The following is a 20,090-nucleotide window of genomic DNA, read 5'->3' on the forward strand; positions in this document are numbered from 1 at the left end:
GTTAGGAACCAAGTTCTACAAGGAAGAAATGTTTTTTTTTTTTTTTTTTTTGAGACGGAGTCTCGCTCTGTCGCCCGGGCTGGAGTGCAGTGGCCGGATCTCAGCTCACTGCAAGCTCCGCCTCCCGGGTTTACACCATTCTCCCGCCTCAGCCTCCTGAGTAGCTGGGACCACAGGCGCCCGCCACCTCGCCTGTCTAGTTTTTGTATTTTTTAGTAGAGACGGGGTTTCACGGTGTTAGCCAGGATGGTCTCGATCTCCTGACCTCATGATCCACCCATCTCGGCCTCCCAAAGTGCTGGGATTACAGGCTTGAGCCACCGCGCCCGGCCGGAAGAAATGTTAAAAAGAAACAGAGAAAAAGAAAGGAAGAGAGAAATACAGGAAGAAAAAGGGCAGGACATTAAGGAAGAGATGGAAAAGGAGAAATTATGAAAATAGAAAGAAAAGGAAAAAAAGTAGAAAGATGAAAATATATCTCTAAAAGAATAATAGGCCAGGCATGGTGGCTCACGCCTGTTATCCCAGCACTTTGGGAGGCCCAGGAGGGTGGATCACGAAGTCAAGAGATCAAGACCATCCCAGCCAAAATGGTGAAATCTCATCTCTACTAAAAATACAAAAGTTAGCTGGGCGTGGTGACAAGTGCCTGTAGTCCCAGGTACTTGGGAGCCCGAGGCAGGAGAATCACACACATACACAAAACCTGTTGCCTCAGATTTTAAACACGCACATGTGTTCTGTAATCCAAGCTCATTGGATTATGAGGGCTGTTGTCAGAAATGTTACTGAGAGGAATATGTATAAATTAAATCACATTTAAGGTGATGCTTATAATGCCACTTGAGTGGGAAGTAAGAGTGGAGTTACAGGCACCCAGCTGGGATTTACCCATACCAGGTTGTTTCTTTCTTTTTTCTTTTTCTTCTTTTTTTCTTTTCTTTTCTTTTCTTTTCTTTTCTTTTTTTTTTTTTTTTTTTTTTTTTTTTTTTTTTTTTTTTGAGATAGAGTCTTGCTCTGCCACTCAGGCTGGAATGCAGAGGCATGATTTTGGCTGATTGCAACCTCTGCCTACTGGGTTAGAGCAATTCTCGTGTCTCAGCCTCCCGAGTAGTTGGAATTAAAGGCACATGCTACCATGCCCGGTTAATATTTGTATTTTTAGTAGAGACAGGGTTTCACCATACTGACCAGCCTTGCCTTGAACTCGACTTCAAGTGATCCGACGGCCTCGGCCTCCCAAAGTGCTGGCATTACAAGTATAAGTCACTGCACCCGGTCAACCAATGCCAGTTTCTAGGCTCATGAGAGTGGGGCCCAGGTAAACATCACCTGTCATTGGTGACAGAAGGAAAAAGGCTGGAGGGAAGACCAGGTAGGGGAGAGGTGCTAGGCTGTGGGGCTAGGCCCTGGGCATGCTGGACCCATTAGGTCACTGAACATCTATCTGGCTGGCCACCTGCCCCGTCACATCAGTTGAGGAAAGGGGATTGGGCAGCACTCTTCATAAGTCCCACTGTGCTGTAGAATGGAGGAGTGCTTACAAATTGCCATCTTAAGGTAGGTTTCAGAGGGAGCTGGACTCTCTTGGAGAGCTAATGAGATGGCAGGAAGGCAGTCCCCCAGGTAAACCTTAGGGACAGAACCTGTGAAGTAAGAGGGGGTGTGTGGAGGTGGCCTGTCCCTATGAGAGGGGGAGTTTAAAGCTATTACAGGCCAGGCGTGGTGGCTCATGCCTATAATCCCAGCACTTAGGGAGGCTGAGACGGGCAGATCACTTGAGGTCAGGTGCTGGAGACCAGCCTGGCCACGACTGCGAAACCCCAGCCCTACTAAAAATACAAATATTAGCTGGGCACTGTGGCACGCGCCTATAGTCCCAGCTACTCCGGAGGCTGAGGCAGGAGAATTGCTTGAACCTAGGAGATGGAGGTTGCAGTGAGCTGCGATGGTGCCTCCGCACTCCACCCTGAGCGACAGAGTCTCACTCTGTCTCAAAAAAAACAAAAAAAACAAAGAAAAGAAAAACACATTTCAATTCTACTGTCAGTTCCTCTGAGCCAACTGGAAAATAGATGTCCTTCACCTTGAAGTTTTTTTTTTTTTTTTTTTTTTGAGACAGAGTCTCGCTCTGTTACCATATTGGAGTGCAGTGGCCTGATCTCGGCTCACTGCAACCTCCTCCTCCTTCAAGCCGTTCTCCTGCATCAGCATCAGCCTCCCTAGTAGCTGGGACGACAGGCGCAGGCCACCAACCTGGCTAATTTTTGTATTTTTAATAGAGACAGGGTTTCACCATGTTGGTCAGGATGGTCTCTATCTCTTGACCTCAAGATCCGCCCGCCTTGGACTCCCAAAGTGGGGATTACAGGCCTGAGCCACTGGGCCCGGCCACCTTGAAGTTTTAAGTGACACCCAAGGATAGCCACTAGTGTCTTGGCTAAGGACGCCTCCTGCGTGCTTCCCGCCCCCAGTTTGATTTGTAGACTCCTGGTTGTGTTGTCGTAAACACGCTTTCCTCTGACCTTGTCCAGTGAATACGGTTCACACGGTTAACAGGACTTCTTGAGAGGGGTTACCATGTTGAGAATAGATTGGGTTTAGGTAACATTTTGCCTTCTTATCACCTGAGAGGCCATTGTTTCTGGTTGATTCTGTAAGCGTATTAGTGCTGTCAGACTTCTTTGGACAATTCAAATCAAAAGGGGCTGTGGTTTTATAAAGGAAACAAAGGCTTTACATGTGAAATCCTTCTTTTATTTTCTACTTCTCTTAGGTGAAAATTTTTATTTTATTTTATTTATTTATTTTTGAGACAGAGTCTCGCTCTGTCACCCAGGCTAGAGTGCAACGGTGCGATCTTGGTTCCCGCCTCCCGGGTTCAAGGGATTCCCCTGCCTCAGCCTCCCGAGTAGTTGGGATTACAGGCGCCCACCACCACGCCCGGCTAGTTTTTGTATTTTTAGTAGAGATGGTCGCCATGTTGGTCAGGCTTGTGTCGAAGTCCGGACCTCAGGTGATCCACCTGCCTCTGCCTCTCAAAGTGCTAGGATCACAGGTGTTAGCCACCGCTCCCCGAGGCCTCAGTTCACTTGTTCATTATCAGTATTCACCAGGCAAGTGACACCTCCTACTTGAGCCCGTTTCCCTCTCCATAAAAAGCACTAATACTGGGGAGGGTGGGATTGGGAGGTGGGTCCTGGAGCTCTATCCAATCAGTGGCACTGGCGTAGGAATCGCCCAATCAGGCGCGCAGTTGGAGAGGAGGGCGTGGCTTCCGGCATTTGGCCGGGTATTTGTCTCTCCCTCCCGCCAGAGCTTGGGATTGGTCTCCACTGTTTCCCGTCCTCTACCTTGGGACCTCCCCCAGCCCGGGGACTTTGTCTCTGTTGCCCTGTGCTCTGCAGGTCCTGGGAGATGCACAGCTAAGATGCCAGGCCATCCTGGAAGCTGGGAAGTGGTGCGTATGCGGGGTTGGGCATCCCGAGAGGGGAGAGCGGACTGTGAAACCGGCAGGACACGCCTCCCCACAGTCGGCTCCCGGGTGTGCCGACCTCAGTCCTCTCTGGCACAGCTCAGCCCCAGGCCTCTCTGGCCGCAAGATGGCGGCTGGGCCCGCAGCTGGGACCCCCAGCGTCTCGCTTGGTCCCAGCGGGGCGCCCTGTCTGGACCTCCCTGGGCAGCTCTGCGCCCGCAGCCCCGAGTATTTCCTGGAGCGTTTAGGGATGCCAGGCGGGTCATCAGGGCAGAATCCCGACTCGGTGTGTGCGTGGGAGGAGCTGCGACCTGTGGGGTTCCCAAGCTTTCCTGTTAATTTTTTTTTTTCTTTTCTTTTTCGACAGTCTCGCTCTGTCGCTAGGGTAAAGTGCAGTGGTGTGACCTCGGTTTACTGTAAGCTGGCTCTCCCAGGCCCAAGCCTCCCAAAGTGCCGGGATTACAGAGTTGAGCCACCGCGTCTGGCCTGATATATTTATAAGAAATGCATTCCAGTTGGGTTTTAGATTTTTTAAATTTATGAACACAGGGGACTAGAGCCTCTTTGGTCTAATTTCCTGCTCTTTAATTATTTTAACACTCCACAGGAGAACTCGTTTTACTCTGTGCCTTCCTGATGTATGGCAAGCAGGGGTCTAATCCACCACTTTTTTCCCTTAGCCTAACTCAAGCTTGCAGTAAAATGATAAATTTCCACTTTTGTTCCTACATTCTCAAATGTGGGATATGAGGCCAACTTCCCCTCTCCAATTTACCACACTACCAACTATTTATCCTTTATTGTACATTAGAGACACGGTATTTTAATTGTTAATCATGATTTTACACAGCAGTGGATGGGGCAGGTTTTTAAAGATTTGTTTTCTTTCTAAACGTTTCACATGAGAAAAAAGTAGAAAATAGTCCTCTCACACTTCACTGTAAAAAATAAAATAATTATCTCTGCCTCTCCCACTTTTTTCTTCTCAAGGCACACACACCTTATTAGTACGTCCTTGGGGTGAAATTTTGCTTTGGACAAATTACAAAGCAAATTACAGGGCCCTTTACAGCAGCCCTCCAGTCTTTTCTTGGTCATGAGTTTCAGAACTGTCTGGGATAACCCAATGTGCCAGTAGTGACCATATCTCTTGGAGTGTCTAATGAATATCATCCCCTGGGTCATTTATTAGAAGACAGCCTAAGGAATGGGAGTGTAGCCTCTCAGAGGAGCAACTAGGTGACCTTGGCCTGAGGACAGTCTCCTGGTATACCATTGTCTAAAAAGCTAACCACTTAGAACATTAAGGTTTTTTGTTTGTTTGTTTGTTTTTGTCAAAGGAATGCTTATGCACCATTAGTGGGAGTTTAAATTAGTTCACTTGTCGTTGACAGTGTGGCCATTCCTCAGAGACCTAGATAAAGCAATACCATTCAACCTAGCAATCCAATTATTGGATATATACCCAAAATAATATAAATCATTCTGTTATAAAAACACATGCATGTGTATGTTCATTGCAGCACAATTCACAATAGTAAAGACATGGAGTCAACCTAAATGCCTGTCAATGATAGACTGACTAAAGAAAATGTGGTTCATATACACCATGGGATATTGTGCAGCCGTAAAAATAATGAGATCATGTCTTTCGCAGGAATGTGATGGAGCTGTAGGCCGTTATCCTTAGCAAAGTAACACAGGAACAGAAAACTAAATACCACATATTTTCACTTAAAAGTGAAAGTTGAATGATGGCAACACAGGGACACAGGGGCATAATCCGTACTGGGGTCTATTAGAAGGAGGAGGGAGAGGATCAGAAAAAGTAACTAATGGGTACTAGGTTTCATACCTGGGTGATGAAATAATCTTCACAACAAACCCCCGTAACACACATATGTAAAAAATGTGCATAGATAAAAATGTGTCTGGAACTCCTGACCTCAGGTAATCCGCCCGCCTTGGCCTCCCAAAGTGCTGGGATTACAGGCGGAGGTTTTTAAAAAATTTTGGTAGCTTTTCCCATGATTCCCTAAGAGTTTTTTTTTTTTTTTTTTTTTTTTTTTTTTGAGATGGGGTCTCACTCTGTCACCCAGGCTGGAGTGCAGTAGCAGTGTCTTGACTCACTGTAATCTCCAACTCCTGGGTTAAAGGAATCCTCCTGCCTTAGCCTCCTGAGTAGCTGGGATTACAGGCATGTGCCAGCCAACACACCTGGCTAATTTTTGTACTTTTAGTAGAGATAGGGCTTCACCATGTTGGCCAGGCTGCTCTTGAACTCCTGATGTCAAGTGATCTGACCGCCTCGGCCTCCCAAAGTGCTGGGATTGCAGGCATGCGCCACCACGCCCAGCAAATTTTGTATTTTTAGTGGAGATGGGGGTTTCTCCACGTTGGTCGGGCTGGTCTCCAAGTCCTGACCTTAGGTGATCCACCCGCCTTGGCCTCCCAGCGTGCTGGGATTACAGGCGTAGCCACCACACCAGGCGTATTACTTTATTTCAACTAGGTGAGTAGTCAAGAAAATAATCTTAAATTCACAATCTACTTAAAGATTGAATATATATATAATTTTGTGAGAAGAACACTTGTTATTTGAAGTTAATTTTTAAAACATTTTGTAACTTTTTCAGGTTTTAAATTTTAAAATTTTTTAAATTTTAAATTGTGGTTAAAAACATACAATAGTCATTTCAAACATTATTAGGTGTACAGTTTACAAGTGTTAAGTGCAGTCCTATTGTTTTGTAAGAGGTTAGAGATTATTTTTGTCTTACAAAAGTAAAAGCAAATACTCATTAAACAACAAATTGTCCTTTCCACCTCTCTTTAGCTCCAGAAGAACCCCATTTCACTTTCTTTTTTCATGACTTTGACTAAGTATTTTATGTAAGTGTGATTATACAATGTGTCTTTTTTGACTATTTTATTTTACTTGACATAATATCGTAAAGATTTATCATTATTGTAATATTTGTCAAGATGTCCCTATTTAATTAATTTATTTATTTAGAGTCGAAGTCTCGCTGTATCCCCCAGGCTGGAGCGCAGTGGCGCCATCTCGGCTCACTGCAACCTTTGCTTCCTGGGTTCAAGCAATTCTCCTGCCTCAGCCTCCTGAGTAGCTGGGATTACAGGCACGCATCACCACGTCCAGCTAATTTTTGTATTTTTAGTAGATACAGGTTTCACCATGTTGGTCAGGCTGAGATGACCCTATTTCAAAAGACTGAATAATATCCTATTGTATGTATATGCTGCATTTGTTTAATCTACTCATTTGTAAAGGGACATTTGCTTCCAGTTGTTATCTTTTGTGAGTAATACTGTGCAAGAATGTACAAATATCTATTCCATGTTTTGCCTTGACTATGGGATATTTTGAATACACTGATTTAGTGTCATGTATATGCTCTTACTTTTTGTTGTTGTTGTTTTGAGACAGAGTCTCACTCTGCCACCCAGGCTGGAATGCAGTGGGGTGATCTTGGCTCACTGCAACCTCCGCCTCCCGACTTCAAGTGATTCTCCTACCTCAGCCTCCTGAGTAGCTGGGATTATAGGTGTGCACCACCATGCCCGACCATGTTTTAAAAATAAAACATGGTTTTATTTTTGGTAGAGATGGGGTTTCACCATGTTGCCCAGGCTGGTCTCGAATTCCTGGCCTCAAGTGATCCAGCTGCCTCGGCCTCCCAAAGTGCTGGAATTACAGATGTGAACCACTGTGCCTGGCTATCCTCTTACTTTTATTGCCTGATCTTTTGATGTTGTATTCCCAAAATCATTGCCAAAACCCGTTGTCGTGAAGCTTCCCCCTTTTGTTTTGTTCTAGGAGTTTTACAGTTACAGATTTTATGTTAAAGTCTTAGTTCATTTCTTTTTCTTTTTCTTTTTTTTCTTTTTTCTTTTTTTTTTTTTTTTTTTTTTTTTTTGAGGTGGAATCTTGCTCTGTCACCCAGGCTGGAGTGCCGTGGCACAATCTTGGCTTATTGCAACCTCTGCCTCCTGGGTTCCAGTGATTCTCCTCCCTCTGCCTCCTGAGTAGCTGCGATTACAGGTGCACACCACCACTCCTGGCTAAGTTTTGAATTTTTAGTAGATACGGTGTTTCACCATGTTGGCCAGACTGCTCTGGAACTCCTGACCTCAGGTGATCCAGCCAACTCCACCTCCCAAAGTGCTGGGATTACAGGCATGAGCCACCGCGCCAGACCTCTTTTTCTTTTTCTTTTTTTGAGAGTCTCACTTTGTTCCTGAGACTGGAGGGCAGTGGTGCAATCTCGGCTCACTGCAAACTCTGCCTCCTGGGTTCAAGCGATTCTTGTGCCTCGGCCTCCTGAGTAGCTTGGATTACAGGCATTTGCCACCATTTCCAGCTAATTTTTGTTTTTGGTGGGGTTTTTTTGTTTGTTTGTTTTGTGTTTGTTTTGTTTTTGTTTTTTCTGAGACGTAGTCTCACGCTCAGTCGCCCAGGCTGGAGTGCAATGGTGCTATCTTGTCTCACTGAAACCTCTGCCTCCCAGGTTCAAGAGATTCTCCTGCCTCAGCCTCCCAAGTAGCTGGGATTACAGGGGTGAGCCAACACACCCACCTAATCTTTGTAGTGTTAGTAGAGATGGGGTTTCACCATGTTGGCCAGGCTGCTCTCGAACTCCTGACCCCAGGTGATCCGCCCTCCTCAGCCTCCCAAAGTGCTGAGACTACAGGCGTGAAACACCGTGCCTGGCTAATTTTTGTATTTTTATTGGAGATGGGATTTTGCCACATTGGCCAGACTGTACTTGAATTTCTGGGTTCAAGTGATTCAGCCACCTTGGCCTCCCAAAGTGCTGAGATTTCAGTCTGGAGCCAACACGCCCAACCTTATCATTTATTTATTTGTTTATATACAGACTCTTGTTCTGTCACCCAGACTGGAGTATAGTGGTGCAATCATAGCTCACTATAACCTCAAACTCGCAGGCTATCTTTCCACTTCAACTTCCCTAGTAGCTGGGGATACAAAAACATGCCACCATGCCATGTCTTTGTTTTTGTAGAGACAAGGTCTCATGTTGTTCAGGCTGGTCTTGAACTTCTGACTTCAAGTAATTTTCTTGTCTCAGTCTTTCACACTGTAGGAATTACAGTCATGTGTCACCACATCTGGCCTTTGCTAACTATTTTGTAGTATGCAACACTTTTTTATTCATCATTGTCATCCTACTGTGTAATAGAAAACCAGAACTTACTCTTCTTATCTAATTGTAACTTAATATTTGTTAAGTAAACTCTTCCCATCCTCCCACTTTAATCTCTGGTGACACCTGTTGTATTCTTTGCTTCTAGAAACCCTTTATTTCAGAGTCCTTGTGTGAGTAAAATTATGAGATCATGAGGTATTTGTCTTTCTGTATATGACATTTCACTTAACATGATATCCTCGAGGTCCACTCACGTTGTTGCAAATAGCAGAATTTTTTTTTTTTTTTTTTTTTTTTTTTTGAGATGGAGTCTTACTCTGTTGCCCAAGCTGGAGTGCAGTGGTACAATCTTGGCTCACTGCAACCTCTGCCTCCCAGGTTCAAGGAATTCTCCTGCCTCAACCTCCCAAGTAGATGGGATTACAGGTGCCCGCCTCCATGCCCAGCTAATTTTTTGTATTTTGGTAGAGACGGGGTTTCACTGTGTTGCCCAGGCTGGTTGCAAACTCCTGAACTCAGGCAGTCCACCCACCTCAGCCTCCCAAAGTGTTGGGATTACAGATGTGAGCCACAGCACCTGGCATAATTTTTTTTTTAATTACTAAGTAGTATTGTATTGTGTATGTATACCACATTTTCTTTTTTCCTTTTTTTTTTTTTCTTGAGACAAAGTCTTCCTCTTGTTACCCAAGCTGGAGTGCAACAGCATGATCTCGGCTCACTGCAACCTCTGCCTCCCAGGTTTAGGCGATTCTCCTGCATCAGCCTCACAAGTAGCTGGGATTACAGGCATGTGCCACCACGCCCGACTAATTTTGTATTTTTAGTGGAGATGGGGTTTCTGCATGTTGGTCAGGCTGGTCTCGAACTCCTGACCTCTGCCCACCTCAGCCTTCGAAAGTGCTGGGATTACAGGTGTGAGCCACCAGACCTGGCCTTTTTTCTTCATTCATTTATCTGTTGCTATACATTTGAATTGATTCTATATCTTAGCTTTTATAGATAGTGCTGCAATAAACATGGGTATGCAAATATCTTTTTGAAACATAGATTTTCTTTTTTTTTTAGATATATACGCAGTAGTGGCCGGGCACAGTGGCTCACACCTGTAATTCCAGCACTTTGGGAGACTGAGGCTGGCTGATCGTGAGGTCAGGAGTTCGAGACCAGCCCAGCCAATATGGTGACAACCTGCCTCTACTGAAAATACAAAAATTAGCCAGCCGTGGTGGCACATGCCTGTAGTCCCAGCTACTCGGGAGGCTGAGGCAGGAGAACCACTTGAACCCAGGAGGTGGAGGTTGCAGTGAGCCGAGATTGTGCCACTTCACTCCAGCCTGAGGGAAACAACGAGACTCCGTCTCAAAGAAAGAAAAAAGATATATACCCAGTAGTAACATTACTGGGTCATATAGTAGCTCTATTTTTAATTATTTGAGGAACCTCCATACTATTTTCTACAATGGTCATAAATATTTACACTCCCGCCAACAGTGTATATGTGTTTCCTCTTTATTACATCCTCATTAGTACTTGTTTTATTTTTTTAATTATAGCCATTCTAATAGGAGTTAAGTTGTATCTTGTAATTTGGGTTTGTATTTACCTGGTGATTAGTTTATGTTGAGCATCTTTTTATGTACCTGTTAGCCATTCATACGTCTTTTTTTGATAAATGCCTGTTAACATCTACATATTTTTAATAGATTTTGTTTTATTTTAGAATTTCAAAGTTTCTAAGATAATTATGAATACTAACTCCTTGTCATATGTATAGTTTGTCCATATTTTCCTTCATTTTTTAGATTGTCTCTTCACCCTCATAGTTGTTTCCTTTTATATGCAAAAGCATTTTAGCTTGATGTAATCTCATTCGCTTAGTTTTGCTTTTGTTTCCTATGCTTTTGAAGTCTTATTTTAAAAATTATTTCCCAGTCTAATGTTTTAAAACATTTTTTCTGTGTTTCTGTTTAATAGTTTCATATTTTGTGGTATTACATTTGAGTCCTTAATTCATCTTGAGTTGATTTTTGTATATAATGGGGGTAGGGATCTAGTTATATTCTTCTGTGTATAGATATTTGATTTTTCCTGCCATTTGTTGAAGAGATTGTCTTTTCCCCAAAGTGTGTTCTCACTACCATTGTTAAAAACTAGTTGGCTTTAGGTGCATAAATTTGTTTCTGAGCTTATTGGGCACATTGACTATGTGTTTGTTTTTATGTGAGTACAATGCTGTTTTGGTTACAATAGCCGTGTAGCAAATTTTGAAGTCAGATACTGTGATGCCTTCAGCTTTGCGCTTTTTAAAAAATATATAAAAATATTTCCTAGACAAGTGGCAGATTACATTTTATAAACAAAACCGTCTTTGAAAATACTGGCTGATTCTTCTTTAAAACATACAAATAGGTCTTTTAAAAAAACTTAAGTTCAGGGGTACAAGTGTACGTTTGTTGCATTGGTAAACATGTGTCATGGGGGTTTGTTGTAAAGATTAAGCCTAGTACCCATTAGTTATTTTTCCTGATCCTTTTCCTGCTCCAACCTTCCACCCTCTGAAAAGCCCCAGTGTGTGCTGTTCCCCTCTGTGTGTCCATGTGTTCTCATTATTTACCTCCCACTTGTAAGTGAGAACCCAAGAAGTGGAGGTTGTGGTGAGCCAAGATCATGCCATTGCACTTCAGCCTGGGTGACAGAGTGAGACTCTGTCTCAAGAAAAAAAAAATAAAAGGAAAGTATTGCAATGTATCACTGAGACTGACACCTAGGTTATGATACTCTCTCCTGCCTGAGCCCTGCATAAATTGTATGTTTTGATGTATCACTGCATTCAGCATATAGCTGACGCAACTCTAGCACATAGACCCTGCTCATGGGTATATTAGGACATACATTTTTCTTCATCACCTACGTTATGTGAATCCTCTTCTTCCCAGATCCTGCCAAAAGGAAAGATTGTGACATATCACTGGAACCAGCACTTAGGCAATGTGACTTTTCTGCTCTGCCTGAGAACCACATTTTTTGGTATTGTGACATTTCCCTGTGCAAACACCTAAACAATGGGAGGCCCTGCCTCAGCCCTCTCCACAGGGGTTCTTGTGACATGTATCTGCATCCGTTACATAAAAAATGTGACTCTGTTTCTACCTGTTCCCTGCTTGCAGGAAAGATTGTGACATAGTCCAGGGTCCAGCCACCAGGCGATGTGTCTCCTGTATGTGCATTACTTTTAGGAAGAAATGGTAACATACCATTGGTTGAGAACTCTGGTGATGTGACTCTCCTGCCTGATCAGTGCCCTCAGGGAAAATTTTACATATCATTGGCCCAGCATCCAGGTAATGTGACAGTTCTGGGTACTTTCTGTCAACAATTAGGTTGGTAACGTATATCTTAGTCCAGCTCACAGGGGTGATGATGACTCTAATACCTTGTACCAGCCAGTGGAAGAGATACTGTCTCTCATAGCTCGACTTAGAAAAAGGAGTAAAATCCTGGGTCTCCTCTCTGTTTGAAGGTTATAGAGAATTACTATGCTCTCGCATATTGTATAAAGCCCTCAGATGGTACAGAGAGTGTCATCAAAGGACAAAGCAAACAGATTAGATCATGTTTCTTGTAAGCACACTCTGTCAATTTTTAGAATTAGCACTATGACACAGAGACAGAACCCACTGAGGAGTTCGTGATTCTCATGTGCAGATGCAGTCCACAGTTAAGATTGTGATATCATATGTGAACATCTGACCACAGTTGAGATGGTGACTCATTTCTAAACCCAGCTCATAGGCAGGTGAGGACTCTCCTCTCTGGACCCAGCCAATTGGAGAATGTTGACTCTCATACTCAGACTTAGAGCCACATAAGATCGTAGGTCCATAGCACCACAAAAATCTCAGAGCAGATTGTGACTCATGCATACCATATAAAGCCCTCAAGTGATACAGAGAGTGTCTTGACAGGGCAAAACACACAGGTGAGATTGTGACACTCATATTCACACCCAGTCAACAGCAAAGATTGTCATTCGCTTAAATAAACACAACCTTCTTCTGAGGTTCTGAATCTCACATTGGGAGGCAGTTGGAAAATGGAGTCTGTGTGGATTCTGTCCACAGTTGGGTTGGTGACTCTTTAACCAAAATTCAGCACACCTTTGTGGCTGTAACTTCACCAAGGCACAGGGTTTACAAGAGAAATTGAGGCTCTCATGCACAAATCCATTCCACCATTGAGATTGTGACTTCTTGTACTTAGACCCAACTTGCAGGAGATGTTGAGTCTTATTCCTTGACTAAAGACCTTGCCATTTTTAACGTCACCAAAGGACCTTCTTATAGGTGTGATTGTGACATGTGCCTCTACCCAGCATCTGAGTTATTTGACTCTCACCTGGGCCCAGTACCCAGTGACATATTAGGGGACACCGACCGACCTTTGGTAATGTCACTCTATTCTGCCTTGATACAGCCCACAGGAGGCATTGTGACATATCACTGGGCCTTGCCCTCAGGTGATGTGAGTTTCCTCTTCTTGGTGATGCCCGTAGGTGTATTGTGACATATTGTTGGGCCTAAGTTATGTGACTCTCTTGCTTGTGTTCTTCCCACTTAGGCTATTGTGACATATGCCTGAGGCCAACACCCAGATGATGTAAGTCTTCATCCTGGACCCTGTCTACAGAAGTCATTGCAATATGTGTCTTCACCAATCACTGAGGTCGAACGCCCAGTGATGTGACTCTCCTTCCTGGTCCATGCTCTCAGGGAAGATTGTGACATACCCCTGGCCCAGCACAGAGTTAATGTCACTCTTGTGCTTGCTCACTACACACGGGTAGGATTGTGACATATATCGTGGCCAAGCACAAAGATGTAATGATGACTATCATACCTCGAAGAAGGCAGTAGGATAATGTTGCTCCTAGATAGGCTTAGGAAAATGAAGAAGTCTTCTTTCTGTACAAATCTCACTCTCTGACATATATAAAGCCCTAATATGTTACAGAGAATGTCATAACAGGGCCCCATCACACAGGTGTGATTGTGTTCTATACACAGCCCACCAATCTTTAAAATTGTCACCCTCACACATGGACAGAGCCCACTGGTGAGGTCCTGAATCACACATGAATGTAGTTTACAATTGGAATTGTGACTGTCTTCAGTGAACATCTGGCCACAATTTGGATGGTGAATCTTTTTTTTTTTTTTTTTGAGACAGAGTCTTGCTCTGTCACCCAGGCTAGAGTGCAGTGATGCAATCTTGGCTCACTGCAACCTCTGCCTCCTGGGTTCAAGCAGTTCTCCTGCCTCAACCCCCTGAGTAGCTGTGATTTCAGGCATCTGCCACTACACCCAGCTAATTTTTGTATTTTGAGTAGAGACAGCGTTTCACCATGTTGGCCAGGCTGGTCTCGAAATCCTGACCTCGTGATCCACCCACCTTGGCTGGGATTACAGGTGTGAACCACCATGCCCGGCAGTGATTCATTTCTAAACCCACCTTGTTAAAAAGTGAGGACTCTTCTATCTGGACTAAACCAATTGGATAGATGTTGATGCTCATATCTGGACTTGGAACCACAGGAAAGATTCTGGATCTTCTTGGACAAAGGTCACAGAGGATTGCCACTCTTACATATTGTATAAATCCTTAAGTGAAACTGTATCATAAGAGAACATAGCACATGGGTAAGATTTTGTGTTTTGAATGCACACCCAGGCAACAGTAAAGATTGTCATTCTCCCATAAACACATCTCACTGTTGAGATTCTAAATGTCAGACACAGAGACTGTCAAAAGTTGAATAATTGACTCTTGTGTGGATCTGGACTACAGGTGAACTGGTGACTCTCAGAGCAAGATACAGCACACATATGAGTCTGTGACTTCACTGAAAGGACAAACCTGCAGAAGAAATTGTGGCTCTCCTGCTGACATTCTGTCAACCATTTATATATGACTCACATACTTAGACCCAACATACAGAAAGTGTTGACTCATACCTAGAACCTACACATATATGGAATTTCTACTCTAATTCCTGGACTTTTCTGCAGGTGTCATTGTATGCATCCGCTAACCACCTTAGTGATTTCACTTTCCTACTTGGCCCAGCCCACAGATGTGAGTGTGACATATTGCTTGACTCTGCACCTTGATGGTGCAATCTCCACTCACTCCAGCCTCTGCCTCCTGGGTTCAAGCGATTCTTCTGCCCCAACCTCCTGAGGAACTAGGATTACAGGCACGCACCACCACACCCAACTAGTTTTTGTATTTTTAGTAGACGCGGGGTTTCACCATGTTGGCCAGGCTGGTCTCGAACTCCTGACCTCATGATCCGCCCGCCTCAGTCTCCCAAAGTGCTGGGATTACAGGTATGAGCCACCATGCCTGGCCTAGCTGGGCCTTTCACCAAGTTGATGTGAGTTATTTTTCTTGCCTCGGTACTGTCCACAGGGTGCACTCTAACATATTTCTAAGCCCTTCACTCATGTTATGTGACTCTACATTTTTGCCTGTGCCCTATTTTGCATGTTAGGACATATACAAGGCCCAACACCTATAAAATGAGAGGCTCTGGGGGCACGCCCAAGATGGCTGAATAGGAACAGCTCCAGCCTCCAGCTCCCAGTGTGAACAACACAGAAGACGGGTGATTTCTGCATTTTCAACTGAGATACTGGGTTCATCTCACTGCGGTGTGTCGGACAGCTGGTGCTGGTCCATGGGTGCAGCCCGACCAGCGAGAGCTGAAGCAGGGTGAGGCATTGCCTCACCTGGGAAGCACGAGGGGGAAGGGAATTCCTTTTCATAGCCAAAGGAAATTGAGACACACAACACCTGGAAAATCGGGTAACTCCCACCCTAATACTGTGCTTTACCAAGGGTCTTAGCAAATGGCACACTAGGAGATTATATCCCACACCTGGCCCAGAGGGTCCCATGCCCATGGAGCCTACCTCATTGCTAGCACAGCAGTCTGAGATCTAACGGCAAGGCGACAGTGAGGCTTGGGGAGTGTCCACCATTGCTGAGGCTTAAGTAGGTAAACAAAGCTGCCGGGAAGCTCGAATTGGGTGGAGTCCACCGCCGCTCAAGCAGACCGGCCTGCCTGTGTAGACTCCTCCTTTGGGGACAGGGCATAGCTAAACCAAAAGCAGCAGAAACCTCAGCAGAGGTAAATCTCTCTGACACCTTTGAAGAGAGCAGTGGAGCTCCCAGCACGGAAATTGAGAGCTGCAAATGGACAGACTGCCTGCTCAAGTGGGTCCCTGACCCCTGAGTAGCCTAACTGGGAGACATCCCCCACTAGGTGCAGACTCACACCTCACACGGCGGGGTACACCCCTGAGACCAAGCTTCCAGAGCAAGAATCAGCAACACTCGCTGTTCAGCAATATTCTATCTTCTGCAGCCTTCGCTGCTGATACCCACGCAAACAGGGTCTGGAGTGGACCTCAAGAAAACTCCAACAGACTTATAGCTGAGGGTCCTGACTGTTAGAAGGAAAACTAACAAACAGAAAGGACACCCACACCAAAACCCCATCAGTATGTCACCATCATCAAAGACCGAAGGCAGATAATAGCACAAAGATGGGGAAAAAGCAGTGCAGAAAAGCTGGAAATTCAAAAAATCAGAGCGCATCTTTCCCTCCAAACGAACGCAGCTCATTGCCAGCAATGGAACAAAGCTGGACGGAGAATGACTTTAACGAATTGAGAGAAGAAGGTTTCAGTCGATCAAACTTCTCAGAGCTAAAGGAGGAACTATGTACCCGGCACAAAGAAACTAAAAACCTTGAAAAAAGAATGGATGAATGGGTAACTAGAATAATCAATGCAGAGAAGACCTTAAAAGAACTGATAGAGATGAAAACCATAACACGAGAACTATGTGACAAATTCACAAGCCTCAGTAAAGTAACCAACTCGGATCAACTGGAAAAAAGAGTATGAGCGATTGAAGATCAAATGAATGAAATGAAGGGAGAAGAGAAGTGTAGAGAAAAAAGAGTAAAAAGAACAAAGCCTCCAAGAAATAGGGGATTTTGTGAAAAGATCAAATCTACGTCTGATTGGTGTGCCTGAAAGTGATGAGGAAAATGGAACCAAGTTGGAAAACACTCTGCAGGATATCATCCAGGAGAACTTCCCCAACCTAGTAAGGCAGGCCAACATTCAAATTCAGGAAATACAGAAAACGTCACACACATACTCCTTGAGAAGAGCAGCTCCAAGACATAATTGTCAGATTCTCCAAAGTTGAAATGAAGGAAAAATTGTTAAGGGCAGCCAGAGAGAAAGGTCAGGTTACACACAAAGGGAAGCCCATCAGACTGACAGCAGATCTTTCAGCAGAAACTCTCCAAGCCAGAAGAGAGTGGGTGCCAATATTCAACGTTCTTTCTTTCTTTTCTTTTCTTTTTTTTTTTTTTTTGAGGTGGAGTCTTGCTCTGTTGCCCAGGCTGGAGCGCAGTCACCAGATCTCGGCTCACTGCAAGCTCCGCCTTCCGGGTTTACGCCATTCTCCTGCCTCAGCCTCCCAACTAGCTGGGACTACAGGCGCCCGCCATCTCGCCTGGCTAGTTTCTTTTTTTTTTTCTTTGTATTTTTTTAGTAGAGACGGGGTTTTACCATGTTAGCCAGGAAGGTATCGATCTCCTGACCTCGTGATCCACCCGTCTCGGCCTCCCAAAGTGCAGGCTTTACAGGCTTGAGCCACTGCACCCGGCCTATTCAACGTTCTTAAAGGAAAGAATTTTCAACCCAAAATTTCATATCCAGCCAAACTAAGTTTCATAAGTGAAGGAGAAATAAAATTCTTTACAGACAAGCAAATGCTCAGAGATTTTGTCACCACCAGGCCTGCCCTACAAGAGATCCTGAAGGAAACATGAAACATGGAAAGGAACATCAGGTACCAGCCATTGCAAAAACATGTCAAAATGTAAAGTCCATCGATGCTAGGAAGAAACTGCATCAACTAGGGGCAGAATAACCAGGTAATATCATAATGACAGGATCAAGTTCACACATAACAATATTAACCTTAAATGTAAATGGACTAAATGGTCCAATTAAAAGACACACACTGGCAAATTGGATAAAGAGTCAAGAGCCATCAGTTTGTTGTATTCAGGAGACCCATCTCACACGCGGAGACATACATAGACTCAAAATAAAGGGATGGAGGAAGATCTACCAAGCAAATGGAAAACAAAAAAAAGCAGGGGTAGCAATCCTAGTCTCTGATAAAACAGACTTTAAACCATCAAAGATCAAAAGAGACAAAGAAGGCCATTACATAATGGTAAAGGGATCAATTGATCAGGAAGAGCTAACTATCCTAAATACATATGCACCCAATACATGAGCACCCAGATTCATAAAGCAAGTCCTTAGAGACAGACATGCAAAGAGACTTAGACTCCCATACAATAATAATGGGAGACTTTAACACCCCACTGTCAACGTTAGATAGATCAACGAGACAGAAAGTTAACAAGGATATCCAAGAATTGAACTCAACTCTGCACCAAGCGGACCTGATAGACATCTACAGAACTCTCCACCCCAAATCAACAGAATACACATTCTTCCAGCACCACATCTCACTTATTCCAAAATTGACCACACAGTTGGAAGTAAAGCACTCCTCAGCAAATGTAAAAGAACAGAAATTGCAACAAATTGTCTCTCAGACCACAGTGCAGTCAAACTAGAACTCAGGACTAAGAAACTCAATCAAAACCGCTCAACTACATGGAAACTGAACAACCTGCTACTGAATGACTACTGGGTACATAACAAGATGAAGGTAGAAATAAAGATGCTCTTTGAAACCAATGAGAACAAACAGACAACATACCAGAATCTCTGGGACACATTTAAAGCAGTGTGTAGAGGGAAATTTATAGCACTAAATGCCCACAAGGGAAAGCAGGAAAGATCTAAAATTGACACCCTAACATCACAATTTAAAGAACTAGAGAAGCAAGAGCAAACACATTCAAAAGCTAGCAGAAGGCAAGAAATAACTAAGATCAGAGTACAATCGAAGGAGATAGAGACATAAAAAACCCTCCAAAAAATCAATGAATCCGGGCTAGCAAGACTAATAAAGAAGAAACGAGAGAAGAATCAAATAGATGTAATAAAAAATGATAAAGGGGCTATCACCACTGACCCCACAGAAATACAAGCTACCATCAGAGAATACCTCTATGCAAATAAACTAGAAAACCTAGAAGAAACCTAGAAGAAATAGATAATTTCCTGGACACTTACACTCTCCCAAGACTAAACCAGGAAGAAGTTGAATCCCTGAATAGACCAATAGCAGGCTCTGAAATTGAGGCAATAATTAATAGCCTACCAACCAAAAAAAGTCCAGGACCAGACGGATTCACAGCCGAATTCTACCAGAGGTACGAGGAGGAGTTGGTACCATTCCTTCTGAAACTATTCCAATCAATAGGAAAAGAGAGACTCCTCCCTAACTCATTTTATGATGCCAACATCATCCTGATACCAAAGCCTGACAGAGATACAACAAAAAAAAGAAAATTTTAGACTGATATTTCTGATGAACATCGATGCAAAAATCCTCAATAAAATACTGGCAAACCAAATCCAGCCGCACATCAAAAAGCTTATCCACCATGATCAAGTGGGCTTCATCCCTGGGATGCAAGGCTGGTTCAACATACACAAATCAATAAACATAATCCAGCATATAAACAGAACCAAAGACAAAAACCACATGATTATCTCAATAGAAACAGAAAAGGCCTTTGACAAAATTCAACAGCCCTTCATGCTAAAAACTCTCAATAAATTCGGTATTGATGGAACACATCTCAAAATAATAAGAGCTATTTATGAGAAACCCACAGACAATATCTTACTGAATGGGCAAAAACTGGAAGCATTCCCTTTGAAAACTGGCACAAGACAGGGATGCCCTCTCTCACCACTCCTATTCAACATAGTGTTAGAAGTTCTGGCTAGGGCAATCAGGCAAAAGAAGGAAATAAAGGGTATTCAGTTAGGAAAAGAAGAAGTCAAATTTTCCCTGTTAGCAGATGACATGATTTTATATTTAGAAAACCCCATTGTCTCAGCCCAAAATCTCCTTAAGCTGATAAGCAACTTCAGCAAAGTCTCAGGATACTAAATCAATGTGTAAAAATCACAAGCATTCTTATACACCAGTAACAGAAAGAGAGCCAAATCATGAATGAATTCCCATTCACAACTGTTTCAAAGAGAATAAAATACTTAGGAATCCAACCTACAAGGAATGTAAAGTACCTCTTCAAGGAGAACTGCAAACCACTGCTCAGTGAAATCAAAGAGGACACAAACAAATGGAAGAACATACCATGCTCATGGATAGGAAGAATCAAT

General features: G+C 43.7%; 1 pseudogene; it reads left to right on the forward strand.

Moving 5' to 3' along the window:
• The window catches only part of LOC104666726, a 65,978-nt pseudogene that overhangs the window by 801 nt on the left and 45,087 nt on the right, over positions 1-20,090 (forward strand).

The sequence above is a fragment of the Rhinopithecus roxellana genome, chromosome 12 (assembly GCF_007565055.1).
Source record: "Rhinopithecus roxellana isolate Shanxi Qingling chromosome 12, ASM756505v1, whole genome shotgun sequence".
Taxonomy (NCBI): Eukaryota; Metazoa; Chordata; class Mammalia; order Primates; family Cercopithecidae; genus Rhinopithecus; species Rhinopithecus roxellana.